Raw genomic sequence first — 24518 nt, forward strand, 5'->3', positions numbered from 1 at the left:
ATCATGGGAAATGAAGTGTCTTTTGGCGCTGATGTTTAATATCTGCTTTTCAAAGCAATTCAGCAGTCTTTTGGAGAAAATTACTGCAGCAATTTCTCACGAGGGCATACCCTCAACACCGGTGTAGAAAAAGAGAGCTCTAATCAGCCAAAGTGTCAGTGTTTCCTCTTTTTTTTCTGTATACATTATCATCCAAATTTGAAGTGCCCTTTAGTTCAACAGAATCATCAGCAAGAACTTGTCTCACAGCACGAGGGAGTGCTTTGCCAGACCTTTAAACATAAAGTATGAATGATCAGATAGCCAGGATGTTTCTATGGCATCTTAAAATCTTGCTGTTGGACCTAATAAGACAAGAATGAGGCTTCAACTCTAAAATCCTTTCCAGGTTGGAAAAATCTCCCACCGATCCCTGGTGAGAACAAAACATGAGACGATGGTCTTCCAAGGATGTAGAAAATGTCACTTCTAATTAAAAGATGCTTTCTGTCCTTTGGTGAGGAATACTTCTCCAAAACATCCATTCAATTAATTATAAGATGTTTCTTTTCATGGGAACATCTAATTGTGAGGGCTGAAAATAGATCTCGGTGTGTGTGTGTGTGTGTGTGTGTGTGTGTGTGTGTGTGTGTGTGTGTGTGTGTAACAAGATGGGACAAGCGACTGTGTAGGGGGCTTCTCATGAGTAGAGGTTCTAAAGGTGAAAATAAGAACTGAGAGGAGGAGTAGCTGGAAACGGAGAACATCCAACTTGATGGAATTTCTTTCATTTTTTTTAATCTAAAATGATATATTTTACTGGTCTGAATGTTCTTTCTAAACCCTGATTTCTAGAACATGACCTAATCCGAGCAGAAACTTCCTCCACTTTCCAACATCTGCTCTTCAATCACCTCAGGACTTTCCACATGCTGTAATCAGGGCCCTCGGCTAATGAAAACAATCAAGGTCTGTGCATGTCATCAGCACACAGTGTGCCATATCAATCAGCCGATGATTGGTGATGAACGTAATTGCCGCAGTGTGGCATTGTGGTGGGTTAGTTGGGAGAGGGAGCATGTTCCATGCTGTAGGTGGCAGATAACTTCTGCAACACCTGCAAGCAGATTCAACTGCTGCAGGAAAAAGAATTGCACAAAAATATTGGAATGTAACAAGAGAAGCTCAACAGTCCAGAATTAGACAGGAAGTGACTCATTCCCACTGATGCTAGATACACATGATCAGTGTTGAGAACACAAGAAAACTCAGTAACAGTGCATGGTGCATATCTGAGTTGCGCCTGACCCTTCTGAGCATCAAATTCACAAAACAAACACCACTAATTATCTGCTGGAGAAAAATACGTATGAAGTACCCCAGGTTGGAGCAATTTGTACTTGTAATTGTCTCATTGCTGGACAAGCTAAACCAACTACAAATTAGTGATGTGTCGGTCGCGAAAGAACCGGCTCTAAGAGCCGGCTCTTTGAAGTGAACGACGGGAGCCGGCTCGTCATTGGGAGCCGTCCCCTCCCCCCTCCCCCCGTGCCTTGGTGAAAGCTACAGGCGATTGGTCAACATGCGTAACTGTGTGTCCAGACTGTCCACACACAGAGCAGTAGGGGCGGGCAAGAGGGAGGATCATACTCAGACAGACACACAGCAGAGCACATGTGGGAGGAGGGAGACGAGAGGGAATGAGGAGGAGGAAAAAGGCGAGCGAGAGAGAGGAGAGTGCGACGAAGACGGTGAGAAAATGAGCGCCAGCAGTAGGGAAGTGGAGATTTCTTAGTGTTCAGTTATTAAATCCATAGAAATGATAAATATTTGATGTATTGCTTTTTTACATTAGTAGATTATTTTAAATATAGTTTTGCATTATTTTGGTTATAAATGTACTCTACGCAACAGAAAATCTGAGGAGCCACTTGGGAGCCGAAAGAGCCATCTCTTTTTGGTGAGCTGAGCCAAAAGAACCGGCTCTCTAAAAAGAGCCGGAATTCCCATCACTACTACAAATCACAACAGGAACAGAGATGATACATACAGAGAGCTGCATGTCTTAAGGGATGAAAAACAGTCACTCCTCTTTAGGACGAATTATGTTTCATTCATAAATCAGTGACAAATGTACTTCACAAACCTGCATCTGTTTATTTTCATTTTCTACCCTAAAAATTAAAAAGGAGGTGCACACCACACACCTTGATTGGGTGAGCTGAATGAGACAAATGATCCTCATAAACGTCCCCTAGCAAGAGCTGGCTTCATCAGCAATCCTGTACGATGTACAGTATTTTCCGGAGTATAAGTCGCCCTGGAGTAGAAGTTGCACCAGCCATAAAATGCATAATGAAGAAGAAAAAAACATGTATAAGTCGCATTTTGGGGGGAAATTTTATTTTCTACCAAAATCTGAGACCAAGCGTTTCACATTGCAAGACGTACCGGTAACAATAACAGAATAAACAACCAGGGCGCAGCAGTGCACCACAGTCTCCAGCAGAGGATGGTGGTGTTTCAAACCCTGCCAGCAGGGCAGAGGAGCTGAAACCTGGGCCGGAGCCGGCCCACAGCAGTGCGGTATATATAATTTGGTATATAAGCCACTTTGGTATATAAGTCGCATGACCAGCCAGACTATGAAAAAAAAGTGTGACTTATATTCCAGAAAATACGGTAGTCTGTTGGGGCAACAGCGTTGCAAAAAGAGAGAGGAAGAAGCTGGACAGGGTGATAAGGAAGTCCAGCTCTGTGCTGGGCTGTCCTCTGGACCGAGTATTAGAAGTTGGGGACAAGAGGGTCCCGGCAAAACTTAGATCCATGCTGGACCAGAAGTCACACCCCCTGAAGGATGCCTTGTCTGCTATGGAGAGCACCTTCAGTGACAGACTGATCCACCCTTACTGTGTGAAGGAGAGGTATGTCTTTCCTTCCTGCTGCTGTTAGACTCTATAATTGTCACTGCTAATGTGTAACACATACGTCTGTAACCCACCACTACAGCTGTCATTACTTTTCAAGACGTATGATATTTATTACTACCGTTGCTGTTATGTGCAATAATCATCTTATCTCTTTATTCTGTTAGTTATTTAAATAAATCCTTGATCCTAGATATTCTTGTGTGATGTATTTTATGTGCTACTGCTTCCTTACCGTACTTGAACTGTTGCAATAATGCAATTTCTCCACTGAGGGACAAATGAAGGTATTATTATTCTTTGTGAAGTGAGCATGCCACCCAGCTCCTGGTGCAGCCTGTGGTCATCTCCTGCCTTGACTACAATCAGCAATGTGAAGCCTCTACAAATGTTCCAGAATACGGTGGTATGTTGTATCTTTTTAAGTCAGACTAAAAGAGTACATCCCTACACTGGCTACCCAAAGCCTTTTGCATCAAATTCATCAAATTTAAGTCACCGATGTTCGCCTGTGAAGAAACTCTTACCAAGACTTCTCAAACCCAGTCATGCAGGTCATCAAAGGCTTATTGGCTCACTCTGCATTAGGGCTGCTCAATTAATCGAATTTTAATCACGATTACGATCTGAGTTTTGAACGATTATAAAAAAAAACAAGCAGATTATTTGCTCCTCCCACTTGCGCTGCCCTGAGTTGCAAATGAAGCGCTCCTCCTAGGGTGTTGCCAACTTGGCGACTTTGACGCTATTTCTAGCAGCTTTTCAGACCCCCTTCTTGACTTTTTAAATCTTAAAAGTACCTAGCGAACACCTCAGAAACATCTCTGGTAACCCTTAGCTACTTTCTGGATAACTGTCATCGACATTTCCTGCAGGTTAGCTAAACACTCCGCCTGCGCTCCGGACCGTTCTTCAGGACATTAGGAAAGGGAATGATGTAGCGATGTGTCAGTCGCTAAAGAAACTGTTCTCGGAGCCGGCTCCCTGTTGGATTAACCAGAGTGAGTGACACACACACCGTACCTGCGGACTCCTGAGCCGCAAAAAACGGCTAAACATACGTGCAGCTTGCCCCGATTGCTGTGAGATCGGGTTGGGGGGTGGGGGGTGCAGCTGTGGTTGGGACATTTATTACATTAACTGATGGACCTGTAAATAAATAGTTTATAAATAAGGTAGAAATAAGTTCCTCACGCTGATAAATAATAACTAATCTGTCTGAGGACACGGTACTAGTGCACTCTCCTACAGCACCTTGACACAACTTCAATAAATGTTATGCAATATTTTGTGAACATCAATTTATTTGCGTTTATTTGTTATAAATGCCACTGTATAATTCTTGCTGTCAGTATTTTCAAGATATTGGTATTTGGGTCTGTACTGGTTAGACTTAAATGAGTTAAACCAAGACTATGAGCTATAAGTATATTAGTCTTTTTATACTGGGAATCAGGAGTTATTTTAGTGATCATCTTGTTTCTTATTTATTTTTGTCCTGATTGTGCCCTGAGCAATTTTATGACTGAATAAAAACAAATAAAATCAACATAAATAGAAAAATCGTCCTAAATAACCGTGATCTAAATTTCAGTCACCATAATCGTGATTATTATTTTTGCCATAATCGAGCAGCCCTACTCTGCATACACCATGCTCTATTTGGACTTTAGTGCTCTGTCATTTCACAATGATGGAATGTCTTACTGAGCGAAACCAGAACAGGAGTTGTCCTTGACTGCCTCAAAGAAAGTCTTGACAACTCAGCTCTTTAGAGAACATCTCCTACCTTGCCCTACTCTTGGGGAAGTTTGTGGGAGGGTTGGGAGTTGACGTGGCAGAGGAGTTAAGTGTTCATCTCATAACTATAGATGCAGGATCGAGCCCCACTCAGTTTGTTGCAGTCATTGTGTCCTTGGGCAAGAAACTTAACCCAGGTTGCCTGCTGGTGGTGGTCAGAGGGACGGGTGGTGCCGGCGTTTAGCAGCCTCTCTTCCGTCAATGCGCCCTAGCCATTTGTTTGCTCTCTTTCTATCTTATTCTGTTTTAAATCAGATTCTTTGTTCCCATCTGATCTTCAGCCAGTGAAATCCACCTGGTAACATAAACACAGCTGGAGGAAGTATAGGGTCTTCTTTCGCTAAATTCAGTTACGATTGAGTTCCCATCAGCAGGTAAGGCACAATTCTTCATGGTGGCACCAAAACAAATTAATGCCTTCAATTGATTTGAAAGAATTACAACAGAAAGCAGTGGTGACCCGTACGATTTAAAGCACACCGTTAATTCTAAGCTAACGTGATTTGGATCTTGTAAAATTCAAGGTAATAAATAGATCCCTGTCTGAATGTGTTTGGGGTGGGAGACTTTTCTTAGGGGGGGAAACGTCTAATAATCATCCTTTAAAGGTAATCAGATTGTAAAAACTGTCTCCTTACTCTGTGGAAAGGTACTTTGGGGGTCCACCGTGACAGATAGGACTTAAATTTATTTGTTAACTTGATGAGATTAGGACTCCAAAAGTCTGCTGTTTTTTTTTTTTTTGTTTTGTTGCTTGAAGTTAATTGCTGTTTTGGCTTGTACCAATATCCAAAAAGAACTGATTCAAAAGTTTGTACCTACCAGAATCTTTACCCAGTTAATGATTTCCATTAACACCCATTTATCACTCACTTTTATTACTCTGACTCTTCTCAGTTTCCCTGCTTGTTACATTTGAGTTTGCTGCCACCAAGTGGAAGTAACAGGAAACAACCAGCACACTGACAGTAAACAGACAAATGAACAGTTCAAGAACTGTTTGAGAATTTGTCTAAATATTTTAAAGGCAATAATTGCTTATGCACACAAATATATAATTGAAGCATTTATATATATATATATATATATATATATATATATATATATATATATATATATATATATATATATATATATAAATATATACATAAATATATAGATAGATAGATGATAGATAGATGATAGATGATAGATAGATAGATAGATGATAGATAGATAGATAGATAGATAGATAGATGATAGATAGATAGATAGATGATAGATAGATAGATAGATAGATAGATAGATGATAGATAGATAGATGATAGATGATAGATGATAGATAGATAGATAGATAGATAGATAGATAGATAGATAGATATATAGATAGATGATAGATGATAGACAGATAGATGATAGATGATAGACAGATAGATGATAGATGATAGATAGATAGATAGATAGATAGATAGATAGATAGATAGATAGATAGATAGATAGATAGATAGATAGATAGATAGATAGATAGATGATAGATAGATAGATAGATGATAGATGATAGATAGATGATAGATAGATGATAGATAGACGATAGATGATAGATAGATAGATAGATAGATAGATAGATAGATAGATAGATAGATAGATAGATAGATAGATAGATAGATAGATAGATAGATAGATGATAGATAGATAGATAGATAGATGATAGATGATAGATAGATAGATAGATAGATGATAGATAGATAGATAGATAGATAGATAGATGATAGATAGATGATAGATGATAGATGATAGATGATAGATGATAGATAGATAGATAGATAGATAGATAGATAGATAGATAGATAGATAGATAGATAGATAGATAGATAGATGATAGATGATAGATAGATGATAGATAGATGATAGATGATAGATAGATAGATGATAGATAGATAGATAGATGGATAGATAGATGATAGATAGATAGATAGATAGATAGATGATAGATAGATAGATAGATAGATGATAGATGATAGATGATAGATAGATGATAGATAGATGATAGATAGATGATAGATGATAGATAGATAGATGATAGATGATAGATGATAGATGATAGATAGATAGATAGATAGATAGATAGATAGATAGATAGATAGATAGATAGATAGATAGATAGATAGATAGATGATAGATGATAGATAGATAGATAGATAGATAGATAGATAGATAGATAGATAGATAGATAGATAGATGATAGATGATAGATAGATAGATAGATAGATAGATAGATAGATAGATAGATAGATAGATAGATAGATAGATAGATAGATAATAGATGATAGATAGATAGATAGATAGATAGATAGATAGATAGATAGATAGATAGATAGATAGATAGATAGATAGATGATAGATAATAGATAGATAGATAGATAGATAGATAGATAGATAGATAGATAGATAGATAGATAGATAGATAGATAGATAGATAGATAGATAGATAGATAGATAGATAGGACTATAAAGTTATTGCAACAATGAATAGGAGAAAGCTCTCAGAAATGGTTAAACACTTTGAGCTTGATGTGATGGTTTTATAGGGAATTGATTAGAATTACAATAAGTGTTCTAATATTTTGCTTTTAACCTAAATAAATAAAGAAGACCCTCTAAAAGTCTGGCATGCTCCCTTTAGATAAATTAGCTGAGATGAACATAAGCTTCCACTGAGCAAATTTTACAAATGGAGAAAATATAAGTTTGACCTTTGACCTGCATCACAAAACTTGAAATAACATTCACAACAAAACAACACTATTGGAAATTACCAATCACAAAAATGATAATATTAAACTACTTGTATGAAGGGAACAACTTTTTATTTAAATATCTCAACATATTTAAGATCTTCTGTTTTATTTTCAGCTCATTTGAGGAGATTCTTTAATAAAAAACATTTGTCATCACCACTTTGTTTTCCTTCTCCTTTGTTTTTACAAGATCTAAGTTCTAACACTTATCAGATGTTTAAAGTCACAAAAATGATTTTAAAAACAGAGCAATATTGTATGACTCTTCTCTAAATAACAAATACTTAGTCACAAGGACTCACGATGAGCAAATTTAGCCTCACAAACTGTCTGTTGTTGCAAGAATCCAGCTCTTTCTTTGGAGTGTCTGGGTCTGCAAAATGGATCTTTCTTTTAAACAGAATGGATTGATTTAAGATTACCATTCAAATCTTCATTTCTAACTGTGACAGTCTGCATTTTTCTCATTCTGACTTTTTTCATAAATGCTTCCATAAAAAACAAAACAAAAAAAACAAAACAATAAAACTTCCGAAATGTCTTAAGTTTATTCTTGTGCAAAAACTGAGTTTGCATCTACTAAAACTAACACTCATTTGTTATTCCTCAGTTTAAAAAAGAAGTGGGGAGATATAATGTTTGTGTTAAAACTCCTCTGGACTGGAAAAAATTACCTGCTGGTTTAAGATCTCATCATTTAGCTTACTTCATAACTTCATTTATGAGCATGTGATGCTGACTTGTGATGGTTTGGTTCCTACTGCCTACTATCGTGTCTGTTCCCAGTTCAACACCAAGGTTGTTTTCTATTGCCCGACTCATGTTTGCATGTGGATTATGTTTGTTTGGTGTTTGCATGATGATCCAGGTACACCCGTGGGCGAGCCGCAGCAGGTTTTTATTTTGTGTTTTGTTTGTTATTTTTATTTATGATGGTGTAACAACTCTGCTATCTTATTCTTCATTTGTTGTGTGCTCAAAAACAAGATGTCACATCTCAAGCAGTTTATCCTCCTGAAAGATATAAGTCAAATAAATAAATAATAAATGAAACGGACTCGGGGAATAGTCTGAAGGAAATTCAGCTGAACAGAAAAAAATTTAATATCTCAACTAATCAGCTTCTTTCCGGAATATGATCAGTACGTTTAAATCTACATTAATTAAGTCTGGAAAGGTCAAAGACAATCAGAGTAGTGTTAAGTTTGTTGGTCGGTAAAGGTCTCAGAGGATTTGGTGAATAATGGTTTTAAATGCCGTACATTTAATCCTTTCCACCTTTGTGGGACCTTTACCTGTTTATCAGTAAAACACATGCCTCATTCATATTTTATTTTCAAAATCTAATATTATTACAGATAAATGATTATGTTAACACATCTGTATTAAATTTGCATTCAAGGTAAGGATGTGACTAAAAAAATGTGCAGCCATTCACAAAATATTTGTCTTATTTATGGTGAGACTTTCATGCCCCTCCGAACTTGTGTGCCTAAGACCTCGTACACATGTTGCTGGGTGTCCTACAAAACTAATTTTCGATCAGTTTTCAGTAGGGATGGGTACCGAATTCGGTACTTTTTAACGTACCGACCGAATTCCACAGTACCGACCGAGCACCGATTCACTTCATTTGAAACGGTGCCTCGTTTCGGTACCCGTCCTTCACAACGAGAACTTGCCTAGACAGCTGCGCATGCGCAAGAGCGTTAAGTCATCGGTCGCTGCGAGCGAGTTGTAAACAGAGCAGCATGGTAGAAAGAATGCACGCTAAAGCTTGGGTCCACTTCACTAAATGTGATGGGTAACTGGGTGATGATGAAACCAGCGACAACGATCTAAGTGAGACATCCTCATCTTAATCTGCTCCGGTAGGAAAATAAAATGTAAGATAACGTTAGCTTGATTTGTTAGCTTCCGTTTCACTAATGGTGCGTTCGCTTTCTCCTCGGAACTCCGAATTTCCGACTAGAAGAACATGAACGCGCACTAAAGTTTGGCTTCACTTTACTAAATGCGACGGGTGATTGGATGAAGATGAAACCAGTGACAACGATTTAAGTGTGAGGCATCATCGTTTTAATCTGCTCCAGCAGTTAAATAAACTGTTTAAGATAACGTAGCTTGATATGTTAAACATAAACATAAACATATGTTAGCTTCCTATAACACCATTGTTATCAGCTAATGGTGCGTTCGCTTTCTCCTCGGAAATTCTAACTTCCCAGTAGGAAAAATCAAATGAAAAAGGACGGCAAAAGGAATGAAGATACACAGTAAATTTAGTTCACAGTAAAGATGTTTGCTTCAGTTTAATTATCAGCTTATAAAACTACAAGGACGATGTTAAAATACAAACTTTTGTACGTTATTTATCGTGATATTTATCAAATATGGTTATAAATTGAGAAAAATATATATCTAATTATAAAAGAGAATTAAAATATTAAACACTCAAAAGTATCGAAAATTGGTACCGTTAAGTACCGGTATCGATTTGTAGGTACCGGGAATTAGTACCGGATTGATTCAAATGTCAAAGGTACCCATCCCTAGCTTTCGGTCAGTCATCCACACGGAGGTGGAAAACTGTCAAAAACTACAGCCAAAGTAGGGATTTGCACATTCTCGTGTGTGTTTACACTTGCTTGCTGGTTTTAACAAGCTCAATAGCTGCTCTAAAGACCAAAACCAAACCAAATGTATTGTTTGTAGCAATGTGCAAAAGCAAAAGTGTCAAATTAATATACAGTAAGAGAGGCTTAAAAAACTGCAAGAGAGCTGACTGAAGTGGCACACAATAAAAGCAGGCAGAAAATAAAACAGAATAAACAGACAGTAACGAAGCATAAAGCAAAAGTAAACAATCACTGGCCAAATGCCAAAGCATTGAAGTGGGTCTTCAGTACAGATGAGGGACGGTGCCTGTCTGACGGAAAGGGGAAGAGCATTCCAGAGTGTGGGGGGCCACAGACATAAAGGCCCGTCCTCCCCGCGATTTATACTTCATGGTTGGTGTGTGAAGTAACAGAAGGTCAGCTGACCTCAGCATGCGTGCTGGGATGTATGGGGTGATTAGGTAAATAGACCGGGGCCAGACCATTCAAGACATTCAAGTGTTAGGACTTTGAACCTCACCCTAAAGTGAACTGAGAGCCAGTGTAATTGATCCAGGACAGGAGTGATATGGTTTCATCGGTTAGTGATTGTTAAAAACCTTGCAGCCGCATTCTGCACCCTATTGACTACAGGCAAAAGGCGACCATGAGAACGTTTTTTACCCACCATCTAGTTATTCCAAGGAATCTATTTTTGGCTAAGATGAGGATAATTTGGGAACTGCTGCCATCTACAGGTGCGGCATACTTATGGATGTGCTTCACAATGCACTGGATTTTTTACTGAAAACGAGATGTTGTGGACCCATGATTTTTTCCTTAATGGGTTGGGGAGGACATTCAGGTTTATGAAAACCTGGCTGCATGTGTAGATGACATAAGTCCAAGTAAAATTTGAAGCTGGTTCCCAAAGTCAGAGACTATCTTGGTCAGTTTGCTTCTCACACCAAACCCTCTGTCAGGAATCTTGATGTGACCTTTGACCCAGCTCTCACACTGGATTCTCATGTCAGTTCTCTTGTTCGCTCTTCCTTCTTCCATCTCAGGAACATTGCTAAGCTTAGTTCCATTCTGTTCTGAACTTGAGACAGTTCTCCACACCTTCATCTCCTCACGCTTAGACTACTGTAACTCTCTTTTCACGTGTCTGAGCAGAACCTCCCTGAACCGTCTACAGGTGTTTCAGAATGCCTCGGCTTCTGACCAAGTCCTCCAAACACACCCACATCATCCCGCTTCTCCTCCAGCTTCACTGGCTGCCAGTCAACTTCAGGGTTCATTTCAAGATCCTGGTTCTGGTCTATAGGGCCTTACATGGACAAGCACCATCTTACATTGGTGATCTTCTTAGTCCCTACACCCCCAGCAGGTCCCTGAGGTCCAGTGACCAAAGCCTACTGGTTATGCAGAGCACCAGGTTACAGACCAAAGGTAACAGATCATTTGCTGCTGTGGCCCCCAGACTCTGGAACTCTCTCCCACTGAGCCTGAGATCAGTGGACTCATTGGTCTCCTCTATAAAGCAGCTGAAAACTCACCTGTTCAAGCTGGCTTTGGTGTGACCTTCTTCACCACTCTCTCCTTATTCTGCTCTTATTCCACCTTTCCCAGGATCCACTGATTTCCCTCTTTCCTATTAATTTTCTCTCTTCCTTTCCTTACATTTTAAATCACATTTTTGTATTTCTTCATCAATTGTTTAATTTATTCTTTTGTTCTTGTGAGCGCCTCATGATTTTTATCTTGAGGGGCGCTATATAAAATATTGTTTTCTTTCTTTAAGTTTTTCATTGGTACACATCTTTCATCTTTTATATTCTGTAACCTAATAAAATCAATTACAGTTTCCATTAATTGCAGGTGGAAGAAATAGAATTATAACTGAGCACTAGATTTACCCTTATGTTTTAGTTCTACTTCCAATATAAGTCATAGATTAAGAAATGGGAAATTGTCTACTATGAAGACGCTTTACAGCCTGGAGCAGCTTAGCTACTAAATTAAGTTCCATACATTAAATCTCCTAAAATAATTATGACAATAAAACCAACAATGGACATTTAGGAGACTGTAGGGTACGTCTCATTGGTCGGTGATTAATGCGGTGGCTTAAACCTGCAGTGAGATGAGCACTAAATGTGCACGTTAAACATTCTCTCAAATCTCTGTCACAATGTGACATCATCCCTCCGAGCAGTTCTGAACAAGAGGAGATGTTCTGTGAAAAGTGTTGCATGTGGCAGATGGGCTGGAAGAAAAAAAGAGCTAGATTCAAAGTGCCTTTGGCATAGTGGTCAGTTCTTACACTCATCATTTGCCTCTGACTGAGAAATCTGGAGATCTGTTGGAGAACGAAGAATAAAAGGATGAGACCTTAATTAAATGTGTTTCTAAAGGAGGGCTGAAGGTAACACAAAAACATGAAAGGGAAGGGGAACCGGCAACCTGAAAAACAATCACACCACCCCCTGACTGTGCTAGAGCTGCTTGAGATACGAGAAACACACAATTGCCACACAGCTGAATATTTTAATGTTAATTTATATTTTTTCTTTTTGATATTTCCTGCTTTTTGATCAAGACTCACGCAAAGATTTCATACTGCAACGGTTGGTGGTATTCATTAAATATAATACAAAGGCTGGGGAAGTTTTAGAGCATGTTCATGGTTTCTATTGTGTTCTGACTATACCTTCTTAAGACTGAAGATGCAACAAAACTAGTTTTTGGTCACTTTATATAAAACACATGTATTTAAACAACAATTTATTTGATAAACCTCTTGAACAAAAGTTTTGCAACACTAGCAGAATGTTAGAGAAGCAACATATCACTTCTACAAGTTACTTTTTGTGCTGCTTTTTGTGTCTAACAGTGGTTCGTTGTGACCAACTCCAATATTATAGCTTAGATACAGTTTTATGGTTATGTATTACAAAGTACCCTTATGGGTATTGTTTTAAAGACAGAAGAATACACTCATGGGATGCCCAAGTTTACTTAATGACAGTATTATCAACCAGTCCTACAGCATTCAAGTAGATCTGAATGAAAGCAACTAGACTTCTTTGGTTTCTAGGATTACCATGACCGGGATGACCAAGAGCCTTCACCAACAGAACCCTACAGCCTGTTTTAGCATCTCAGCTACTGACAATTTAACTGGATTTAAAGTCTATTGAATTGGGTAAATGGGGAACTATATTAATTATGTTTATGTTTACATATTTAGCAGACGCTTTTGTCCAAAGCGACTTACTACTTGGTGCACTCCAACCAGGCCCTTGCGGTGTCAAAGACATAGCGATGTATTATGCATCTCTTATTGATGAAAATTAAGTTACTACAGCATCAATACTCACAAAAGTATAGGAGAAACTTTGTTGACATATTGGTGCGAGTGATCGATTGCCAAGAACACACAAAATAGCCTGCTGTCAAGACGCAAAGAACATTTTCAAGAGAGATTTGGGCGAAATCCCCAATTTATGAGCAAAACTTAAAATCTGTGTTGAGAACAACATTTAAGTTATTCAAATCCCGTATGAGATATGGGACGATGAAAACGTTGGTCCAGTTCTCTGGTGTCTTGGCCACAAATCTTTTGTGGAGACTCCTACTCAGCAATGGACCCTTCACTCATGAACAATTAAAGGCTTTCAAAAGTCTGTAGGCTTACAATTATTTTTTCTTAACCCTCCCACTGTCCTAATGGGTGTGACCCCGCGAGGAAAGTTGACCATTGAGCAGGGTTGATGGTTTATCCCTTGGGTCCATGTGGCAGGGGTGAGGAGTGAGCACCACCTCACCCCTGCCACATGGACTTGTCAGGTTCGTTGGCAGATCTGAAGCGTGACTGAGAGTTCTGTTGCCCAGACGCGGAGAGACGGAGATAGCCGGCGTGGTTATCTCCTGTAGGTGTAGTCTGAGTGTTTTGAGGGCTGGTAAGCCTGGAGACTCGATACAAAGTCTGGTGAGAAACGATGACTGAGCAATGAATGAAACGCCGGCACTTCCTTAAGTAGTGCCGGCGTGATGACGTCAGTCGCCACGTTGGTAGCAGGAATGAATGGAATGCAGTCAGCTGGAGGAGTTCGTGACAGGACCCCCCCCTCGAGGGACGGCTCCCGAAGTCCCAGGACGGCGGGCCCAGAAGTCAGTCAGCAGGGTAGGGTCGACAAACGAGCTCGTGGGCTCCCAAGAGCGTTCCTCAGGCCCGTACCCCTCCCAATCCACGAGGTACTGCCAACCTCGTCCCCGGCGGCGAGCGTCCAGAATCCTGCGGACCGTGTAGGTGCGATCCGCCTCAACACCGCGGGGCGGAGGCACCCGGACCGGTGGAGGGTGGAGAGGAGAGGAGATCACCGGCTTAAGCTGGGAGACGTGAAAGACCGGGTGGATCCGGAGAGTAGCCGGGAGGCGCAGACGGCAGGTGACAGGATTGATGACCTTAAGGACGGGGAACGGACCCAGGAAGCGAGGAGTGAGCTTCCGGGAGCCAGCCGGCATCCTCAGGTTAGCGGAGGAGAGCCACACCTGGTCGCCAGACCGGAAGACGGGGCCAGGCCGGTGGCGGCGGCGATGCTGACGGGCATACTCCGTGTTGGCCCGGGTGATGGCCGCACGGGCCCGGATCCAGGCGAGCCGACAGCGGCGGACCAGCGTCTGGGCAGCAGGGACCTCCACCTCCGGCACCTGATGATCAAACAGAGGTGGCTGATAACCGTAACAGGTCTCGAAGGGAGACAGACTCGTGGCTGAGGAGGTCTGGAGGTTGTGTGACAGCTCCGCCCACAGGAGAAAGCGGGGCCAGGTGGTCGGCTGGGACGAAGCGAAGCAGCGCAGGTAGCGTCCAAGCTGCTGGTTAGCTCTCTCTGTTTGTCCGTTTGTCTGCGGATGGTATCCAGAGGACAGACTGGTGGAAGCACCGACCAGGCGACAGAACGCTTTCCAGAAGCGTGAGACGAACTGGGGTCCTCGGTCGGAAACCACGTCCTGAGGGAAACCATGGAGCCGCACCACCTGTTCCAGGAGCAGTTCGGCCGTTCTCTTGGCCGTGGGGAGGCCGGCCAGGGCCACTAAGTGCACGGCCTTGGAGAAACGGTCCGTGATAGTCAATATAGTGTCCAGGTGGTCGACCGCCGGCAGTCCCGTGACAAAGTCCAGCCCGATGTGTGACCACGGCCGCTTGGGCACAGGGAGAGGCTGCAACTCTCCAGCGCCGGGTCGGTTGGAGGACTTGGATCGAGCACACACATCACATGCAGCTGTGAACTCGCGGACGTCCCTCCTCATGGACGGCCACCAGAGAGCCCGACGGAGGAACTGGAGGGTACGGGCTTGCCCTTGATGTCCCGCGAGCCGTGAACAGTGCCCCCACGTGAGCGCCTCTTGCCGGCAGGAGGCGGGAACGTAGAGGCGGTTCGGTGGGGTCTCCGGCGGCGCTGGATCGCCAGGAAGTGCCGCCTGTATGGACTGCTCCAACGGCCATTGGAGGGAGGCCAGGAAGCGTTGAGCCGGTAGAATGGTCCGAGGCTCCGGGGGGCCGGCATCTGGTGCGAAACGCCGAGAGAGAGCGTCCGCCTTGAGGTTCTTGGAGCCGGGCCGGTAGGCGATATGGAAGTGGTACGGCTCGAAAAAGAGGGCCCACCGAGCCTGACGAGGGTTGAGCTGGCGGGCAGTCTGTAGATGAATGAGATTCTGGTGGTCGGTCCAGATCAGAAAGGGATCGGTGGTCCCCAGGAGCCACTGCCTCCATTCCTCCAGCGCCCACTTTATTGCCAGCAGCTCTCTGTCGCCGACCCCGTAGTTCTGCTGTGTGGGGGAAAACTTCCGGGAGAAGTAGGCACATGGGTGGAGCTTAGAGTCTGGACCCCGTTGCGAGAGAACGGCCCCCGCTCCCACATCCGAGGCGTCCACCTCCACGACGAAGGGCCGGGTCTGGTCCGGGTGGAGGAGGATGGGTTCCTTAGTGAAACGTCCGACCAGCTCATGGAAAGCACTGACAGCCTCTGGAGTAAGGCGAAACGGGCGAGGCTGATTGGTGGTTTTGGTGAGTGAGGTCAGAGGTGCTGCGAGGGAACTGAAGTTGCGTATAAACCTCCGGTAAAAGTTCGAGAAACCCAGGAAGCTTTGCAGCTGCTTCAGGGTCGTGGGTAGAGGCCACTGAGCTACGGCCTGAACCTTCTGGGGGTCCATCTTCAGGCCCTGGGAGGAGATGGTAAAACCCAGGAAGGAGGTGGACTCCTGGTGAAACGCACACTTCTCCAGTTTGCAGTAAAGTCCATGGTCCAGGAGGCGGGACAGAACAGCTCGAACATGACGGATGTGCTCTTCGGCCGTGCGGGAGTAGATGAGGATGTCATCTAGATACACAAAGACCCAGCGACCCAACATGTCTCTCAGCACATCTGTAATGAACCGCTGGAAGACGGCGGGGCTGTTGCAGAGTCCAAAAGGCATCACCAAATATTCATAGTGGCCAGTGGGCGTGATAAAAGCGGTCTTCCACTCCTCACCTTCCTTAATACGGATGAGGTTATAGGCGCTGCGCAGATCCAGTTTAGTAAACACTGCGGCTTGTGTGATGGCGTCCAGAGCGGTGCCCATGAGAGGGAGAGGGTGGCGGTCCCGGATCGTTATTTTATTTAACCCTCGATAGTCTATGCAGGGCCGGAGATCCCCCTCCTTCTTTTTAACAAAGAAAAACCCCGCGGCCCCGGGGGACGTTGAGGGACGGATGAATCCCTTCTGCAGGGCATCAGTTATGTAATTGTCCATAGCCCGGGTTTCCGCCGGAGAGAGGGAGAACAGGCGACCCCGAGGGGGGGTGGTGCCGGGCTGGAGCCTGATCTCCAGGTCGTAGGGTCGGTGAGGAGGTAACCTGGTAGTGGGTTCTTTAGCGAAGACCTGAGCGAGGTCGTGGTATTGAGGAGGGATGAGCGTCAGGTCTACGTCTTTGGGAGGAGCTGCTGCTGCCCGAGGTGCAGGGGAGTCCCGGTGGTTATGGCAACCCGTGCCCCAGGCCAGGACTTTACTGGTGGACCAGGAGATGTGAGGCTCATGGCGGCAGAACCAGGAATGACCTAGGATGAGAGGCGTAGCCGGAGCCTGGATGACCAGGAAGTGGAGGGTCTCCCGGTGTTGGTCAATAGTCATGTGGAGACCCTGAGTTCGGTGGGTGAGAGGGTACGGCATGATGGGCCGGCCGTCCACAGAGGTCACGGGAATGGGTCGGTCGAGGGCGGTGAGGGGTATCTTGAGCCGAGTAACCAGTCCGTGGTCGATAAAACACTCCGCAGCCCCAGTGTCTAAAAGTGCCTCCAGTCTGGTCGGGCCTTGGTCCAGGTGGAGGGAGACCGGGAGAGTGGTTCGGTGTGGAGCCGGAAAAGTGGAGACTCCGGGCGGGACAGCTCCTACTCCGACCCGGAGGGACCTTTTCCCGGTCGTTTTGGGCACATGCCACGGTGGTGACCCAAATCCCCACAGTAAGCGCATCTTCCCTCCTGGTAGCGCCGTGCCCGTTCCTCAGGGGGAAGATGTCCCAGCTGCATCGGCTCCTCCGTCGGTTGGTGAGCCGGCCGGCGGGGTGACGTCCTGGTGTGTACGGGGGCTGACATGGTGCTCGGCCGGTTCAGGATGCAGCGGTCCAGTTGGAGAGCCAGATCCACTGCCAGGTCCAGGGAGGTTGGGACCTCGTGCCCGATCATGCCCTCCCGGATTCTCGGTGACAGTCCCTCCAGGTAAACGGCCTTTAGGGCGGCGTCATCCCACCTCAACCGAGCTGCTGTCGTCCGGAAGCGAGAGGTGTACTGAGCCGCCGTCTGGGAGCCCTGGCGAAGCTGAAGCAGCCGCGTCTCGTCCGAGACCTCGCTGCTGGGGTGCACAAAAGTCTTTTTCATCTCCTTTACAAAAGTCTCATAGTCATTGCAGGCAGGAGATTTTTGATTGTAAAGTGCCGCCGCCCATTCACCGGCTCGACCTGTCAGCAGTGAGGTCAGCAGGGCGACACGAGAGCAGGATGTGGGGTAGCGTGCCGGCTGGCACTCGAAAGTCATGGCCAGGGTCGCCAACATGCCCTCCGGGGATCCCCTGGTTCCGTCCCACTTCTCTGGAAGGCTGAGGCGTGGTTCCATCCTGTCAGGAACAGCTGCGGTCTGACGTTGCAGAGCGGTGGTCAGCTGGAGTACTAGCTCGGTGAGTGACTCAATCTTTGTGGCTTGGCGATCAGCTATGGCACGGAGCTGGTTCATGTCTGCCGTCTGCTGATCCAAGATTGCGCGCTGTTGAGCCACTTCGGCACGCAAACGCGCGAACTCCGCTGGGTCAACTTGGGGCTCAGTCATCCTGTCAGGTTCGTTGGCAGATCTGAAGCGTGACTGAGAGTTCTGTTGCCCAGACGCGGAGAGACGGAGATAGCCGGCGTGGTTATCTCCTGTAGGTGTAGTCTGAGTGTTTTGAGGGCTGGTAAGCCTGGAGACTCGATACAAAGTCTGGTGAGAAACGATGACTGAGCAATGAATGAAACGCCGGCACTTCCTTAAGTAGTGCCGGCGTGATGACGTCAGTCGCCACGTTGGTAGCAGGAATGAATGGAATGCAGTCAGCTGGAGGAGTTCGTGACAGGACTTCAAGGGATAAACCATCAACCCTGCTCAGTGGTCAACTTTCCTTGCAGGGTCACCCATAAAGACAGTGGGAGGGTTAAGGAAGCTTGGGCCGATCGCTTCTGCTAAACAGAAAGCTGAGGTTGAGCTAAAAGCAGCAGTCAGACCTGGTCAGAAGAGTCTCAGTGTGATCTGCATCACCCATAGATGATTGCCAGACAAAACGGCTAAATCCTCACTGGGACTGCAAAACCAAGTCTTCATTAATCAGTGTCCTTAATTATTCATGTATTAATTTGCCTATTTTTGGAAGTGTTTGCTGTTTATGGCACCTGAGTCAGAACACAAAAATTATTTGACAATATGAATCTTCTCTAAATAACAAATACTTAAGTCACAAGGACTTACGATGAACAAACTTTGCCTCACAAACTGTCTGTTGTTGCAAGAATCCAGCTCTTTCTTTGGAGTGTCTGGGTTGCCCGCAACTATCTCTTCTGTATTTTGCCTTCTTTCATGGAGGGACTTCCAGCAAAACTTTTCATCAAGCCTCCAACGGGCCGTGTAAGAGCGAACCATCTGCTTCGCTAAATCCTCCTCCAAACGTGCAAAACAAGTGAATTATAGGCAACATATGCTGTTGCTTGCCACACAGTCCCATAATGCAAGGCAAAAAAACAAACATTGACATCACCAAAGATCCTCCTTTTGACACTAATCCTAAAGTAAAGGTAATGTTTTGATATATCTGGAACTTTAGACACAAAGAGTACAGTATCAATACTGTTGTAAGTATCGACACTCACAACAGTATTGAGACAGAGTATCGACAGTAACAACACATGGTTGAGATGATTGATATATATATATATATATATATATATATATATATATATATATATATATATAATATATATATATATATATATATATATATATATATATATATATATATATATGTATGAAGCTCCTGTTATGTCTAGTCTAAAACAGGATAAGAAAACTTGTAATCTCATCTTAAAGCACTTTTTTAGAAACACCATCACAACCCCGGGCAACTGCCTTGGACTGACAATCACGTCTCACAGCAGTGGCCTGACTCATCCAGCAGTTCATGTTTTTCCTCTTCCATTTGAGCAGCTGAGTGTACCTATCTTACTCCTACACACAATCCACTCATAACAGCTCCCAACAACACAAACAGGCCAGACACTTAGCGCAAAGCACAAGGACAAACCCATTGTACCACCACAACATAACCAGTATGACTGTCATTTTCAGGACTTGGCCTGTGGGAGCACTTAAATCTCAACCAGGTGAGTTTAAAAAGACCACAGTTTGAATAGGCGCTTACCAGACTACCGCCTCTTTTCATGCAGATAAATGTTGTGAGGGAAATGAACAGAGAATTAGAGTGGGTGGAGAAGCAGCACTCTGGTCGTCCAGGCATCCAGTGTTTTATTTGTCTTTGTATAAAATCTGTATGTGCGATCAGTCAGTATGAGAAGAGATTTGATTAAATTTAAATACAAGACAATAACCTTGATTTGCTTACTTTCAGTGTTTTTTGTTCATAACTGTAAGTTGATTTGCTTTAAAAGTAGCAGATTACTTTCGTATCAACCATGAATCAAAATACTTGATTAATACCCAGTGAGTAAAGCTTCTGTATGTTTGCTGTACTTTTTTGTCACGATATGGGGCAATAAAAAAAGAGTGACACTTGTCAACACATTTTATACACAACTGTAATTAGTAACGTTAGTGTTCTCCATGGCATTTGTATGCATGTTGCTGCAGGACCAGTCAAGAATAATGAGCAACAATGTACATGGGATTATCTAAGTCTCGCCAAAATCAGATAAACACAAAGGTTTTAAATTATATGCATCTACTGACATTCATGAATATAAAAGTCAGTTAACAAGATTATGATTTGTGTTGCTAAATGATACATTCAGCTTTTTACTGAGGAAGCAACGCCAACAACGTTAGCGGAGTTATTTTTCAGAAACAAAAAAGACTCGTGATGTTAACCGAATTCTCTGATAACATTGCTAGCGTTGCTTCAACACTGTGCCTCTACTATTTAAAACCTTTGTCTTTATTCGAATGGGGTGTCTAAAAAAAGGCCCAGATTATCCTGTCGACCATTGTTCTCCACAGGTTCTGCAACAATTGCTGAAAGGTTCCATAATACGGTTCCATATCCTGAAAAATCTACTTATTTGAGCTTTTTATCCACGTGATATTGTCATTGCCTCATGAGAAATACCCCAAACCCTTTTTTTTTGTCTGCATTTATATATTTAACATTTATTGTGCCTATTCCCAAAGATTTAAAATAGCATGATCTGGCTTCTTTAAAAAGGCAATAATGAACACAAACAGTACTGCAACTTGGAAGCAATTCAGCTGGCTAAAAGGTCAGGAAGCGTCGTACTAGGGGTTCGTGGCATAAACCCTATTCCCAAAAAATCTCAATAACTTACGTGCAAAAATCAAAATGGTATTTCTGTTTTCATTTTGGCTCCAAACCATCACAAAACAGTTCAACATCCAAAACAAATCAATATAATAAAAACAGGCACATAGAGATCTACCACTACTTTGTTGTTTATCTCTGTCCTAAGCCTTTTGGGGTTTCGAGTGGAACGTGTTTGGTTTTGGTCTCTGTGTTGTTAAGTCTTCTCCTCCCTTGTGGCCAGCTGCCCCTGGGTAAGAATGTTTAATTCCTTTGAATGAGTGTAGTTAAAGGGGCATTATGGAAGTTTGGCAGCCAAAACATGTACAGAAATAATAAATTTCTTCTTCATACATTCTCCTGCAATGCCCTGGTCCTGTAGAATGAGCCCTGGCATTTTTACTGTGATTGCCTGTTTTTCTGTAAAATCACAGAAAAAGAGAGCTGCTCGGGTCGAGCAGGATGCTTCATACGCGTTCACGCTCAGGCATAGCCCGTAGCATTTGCTATCCGTCGCTTTAGCAGCAGAGAGTGAGGTAGTGCCAACTCAGCGACTTTGCCGCTGTTCCTAACGCCTAGTGACGAACCTAGCTACATTTCTGAGGACCCTTAGCTACTTTCTGTAGAGCTTTCTTCTACATATTCCCTGCAAATTAGCAACAAAATAGCCATTTTTGCTTCGAACCGTTCTTTGGTTTGACGTTGTTTCAGCTGTCATCAAGGATATAAAAGTTACAGATACTTTGAATGTTACTGGTGCGTAGCTCACCTTGTAAGATGTCTGAATCTCATGCAGAAGACCAGGGTTTGATTCTGGGTGGGAACATAGTTAATTTAGAGTTTCTTTTTTACATTAAAGGTATTTCTTTTACAGTAAGATGCCCAAAGTTTTATTTGAGACTCGCCAACTCGTCAACTTTCATTTTGTAACAATTTTTCAAGCAAGGGAAGGGAATGATCTAAGCATGCAGGAGGACTGACCCATCATAAACCTTTGTCGGCTGTGCTAAATTATTTAATTAATTAGCTGCGCGTTCTCCTGTCCTCTGTCCTCCGGGCCACACACACACACGGGACTGTCTCAGCTGTTATTTTCGTTAAGGAGTGTGCACGTACAGCATGCGTTCCTCGTGCACGAGCCTACTATTGAAGCTGCCATTACGCTTTTGGCCTGAGGGGGCAATAGCGAGCATAAAAATTCAAAAGTCCCTTGAAGAATGTAGTTTTAGAGTTGCTTAGCCCATAGCTTATTTACATGGCTTCTCATTTAGTTTAAATTGTTTATTTTGGGTGGTTCTTCTCCCAACCAGAGAGTGAGTCTTCCATCTTGGTTGGGACGCTTTTTGTAAGAAACCTGTATAGACATCATTGTTTGAGCCTTGTGATTCTTTCCCTCCCTGTCTACTTGCTGTGTTACACCCATCTGGATTTCCTAGGCCTGTTCGGGGTGTAACAGCAATGTATGAAGAGTTTCAATAAATATGCCTCCAATAGTTGAATCTTAAAGGGGACAGATCAATAAAGGGTTGACAACACAATACTGTCAAGGGTAGCTATAAAAAGAACCTTTGCAAATACAACATGCCAGTCCGGCACTCTAACTACTAGACTACCAAGTCTGTTAGAAAACAGTCGTCACCTAACACATGTGTAATGTACTGGCCATTATGTGCATCTTTATAGACAGGACACATGGTTTTTACAGTGATGTTTTTGTCTTGCTGATTGTGTTAAAAGGGTAGGAACACAAAAGATAGGCTTCAGCCTATACCTTTTGATTTCTTTCAGTGATTTTTGTATTATCGTGATTTTTTTTTCTTAATTTTAGAGGAAAAAAAACAAATTAATTCATCGAAAACTGAGTATTTTACCACAAATTAGGCCATTTAAAAGGAAAACTTCCAAAAATATTTAATAATGACACTCATAACATTTTTATTAGCTGCTTTTGACTCAGAAGATAGTCAGTGCTGTATCATGGCCTAGTTGGGGTAAAACGGTAGAAAGTAGGACAAAGGTAGAGTTAACGACTATTCTGATATCAGACTCTTGTGTTGAGACCAGGACATCCCTGACATTGACTAAATAAAAATAAAGTTCATAGTTTCGTTTTTGTAAGTAACACATTTGAAGTTGGAGATGTGACCATTATACCACTTGCACTTACTGTGTATAAGTGAAATGGGAGCAGGAATAGGTCAAATCTTATAAAGGCTGGCATAAATGAATACTACAGAAGTACACAAACAGATTTGACAGCTTGAAACTCCAAGGTCTTCCTCTAAACATCAAAATAAGTGGAAACAGTTGAATAATTCAGAAAACCATTACTTGAACCTCACATCCATTTTGGCCCCCACACTGCTGGATGGCTACATCCTACTGGTGACACATATTTATCACAGAGCATGAGCTGCTGCAGCGTTCAGCTTGACATGACGTCAAACCACTGTGGGTCGTCTCGGTCCAGAGGAAATACAGGTTTCACAGAGCACGAGTGCTGCTGCCACACTCTGCCTTAGAGCTTTATTATGCACCAGGTCTACGGCTGTATGGTAAATTCTATGCTTCTTTAGTTTGAGTGCGTAAAGCCATCGAGTCTGTTTTCACAAGCTATCAGACTTTCTTTTGAAATTAAGACAAAAGGTTAGAGGTGGTACTAAAGGGGTCTAAAGTGGGCAGAGAACATCTCCCCCACTCACACACCATTGCACCACCAGCAGCAGTCTGAAGCATTGATATAGGGCAGGATGGATCTATTATTTCATGATCATGCCAAAATCTGACCGTCACAGCTGAACTCCAGACTCAGACTAAAACATTTCACCATTCTCTTCTGACTCAGCTCTGGTGATCCTGTGTGAATTGCAGCATCGGTTTCCTGTTCTTAGCCGACTGGTGTGTTCTGCTGCTTTAGTCCATCTGCTTCAAGATTCAACATGTTATGGTTTAGAGACGCTGTTCTGTAGACCTTGGTCGAATCGAGTAGTTTCTGTCTGTCAACCATAGCCAGTCTGCCCATTCTCCTCTGACCCCTGACAACAATTGCTGCTGTCTGGAGGTGTTGTGGGTTGAAATTACCTGAAAAACACAGACCAGCCCAAGTGGCGCCTACAACCATGCAACCTTTAAAGTTCCTTAAATCCTCTTTATTCTCCATCCTAACGCTCAGTTTGTACTTCAGCAAGCCATCTTCACCACACCCATGTCTAAATGCGTTGACTTGATGTAGTCGGCTGATTGGAAATTTGTGTTAATGAGAAATTGAGCTGGTGTACCTAATTAAGTGGCCGGTGAGCGTATGCAGGCTTTCTTACAGTTTCTCATTTCCATTCACGTGTAGATCT

The 24518-nt window shown here is 43.1% G+C and overlaps 1 protein-coding gene across 5 annotated transcripts in view; it reads right to left on the reverse strand.

Annotated features, from left to right (window-relative positions):
• kcnip4a (potassium voltage-gated channel interacting protein 4a) overlaps nucleotides 1–24518 on the reverse strand; it is a 339081-nt gene that overhangs the window by 113078 nt on the left and 201485 nt on the right. The window lies entirely within an intron of this gene.

This window comes from Nothobranchius furzeri, chromosome 2, assembly GCF_043380555.1.
Source record: "Nothobranchius furzeri strain GRZ-AD chromosome 2, NfurGRZ-RIMD1, whole genome shotgun sequence".
Lineage (NCBI taxonomy): Eukaryota > Metazoa > Chordata > Actinopteri > Cyprinodontiformes > Nothobranchiidae > Nothobranchius > Nothobranchius furzeri.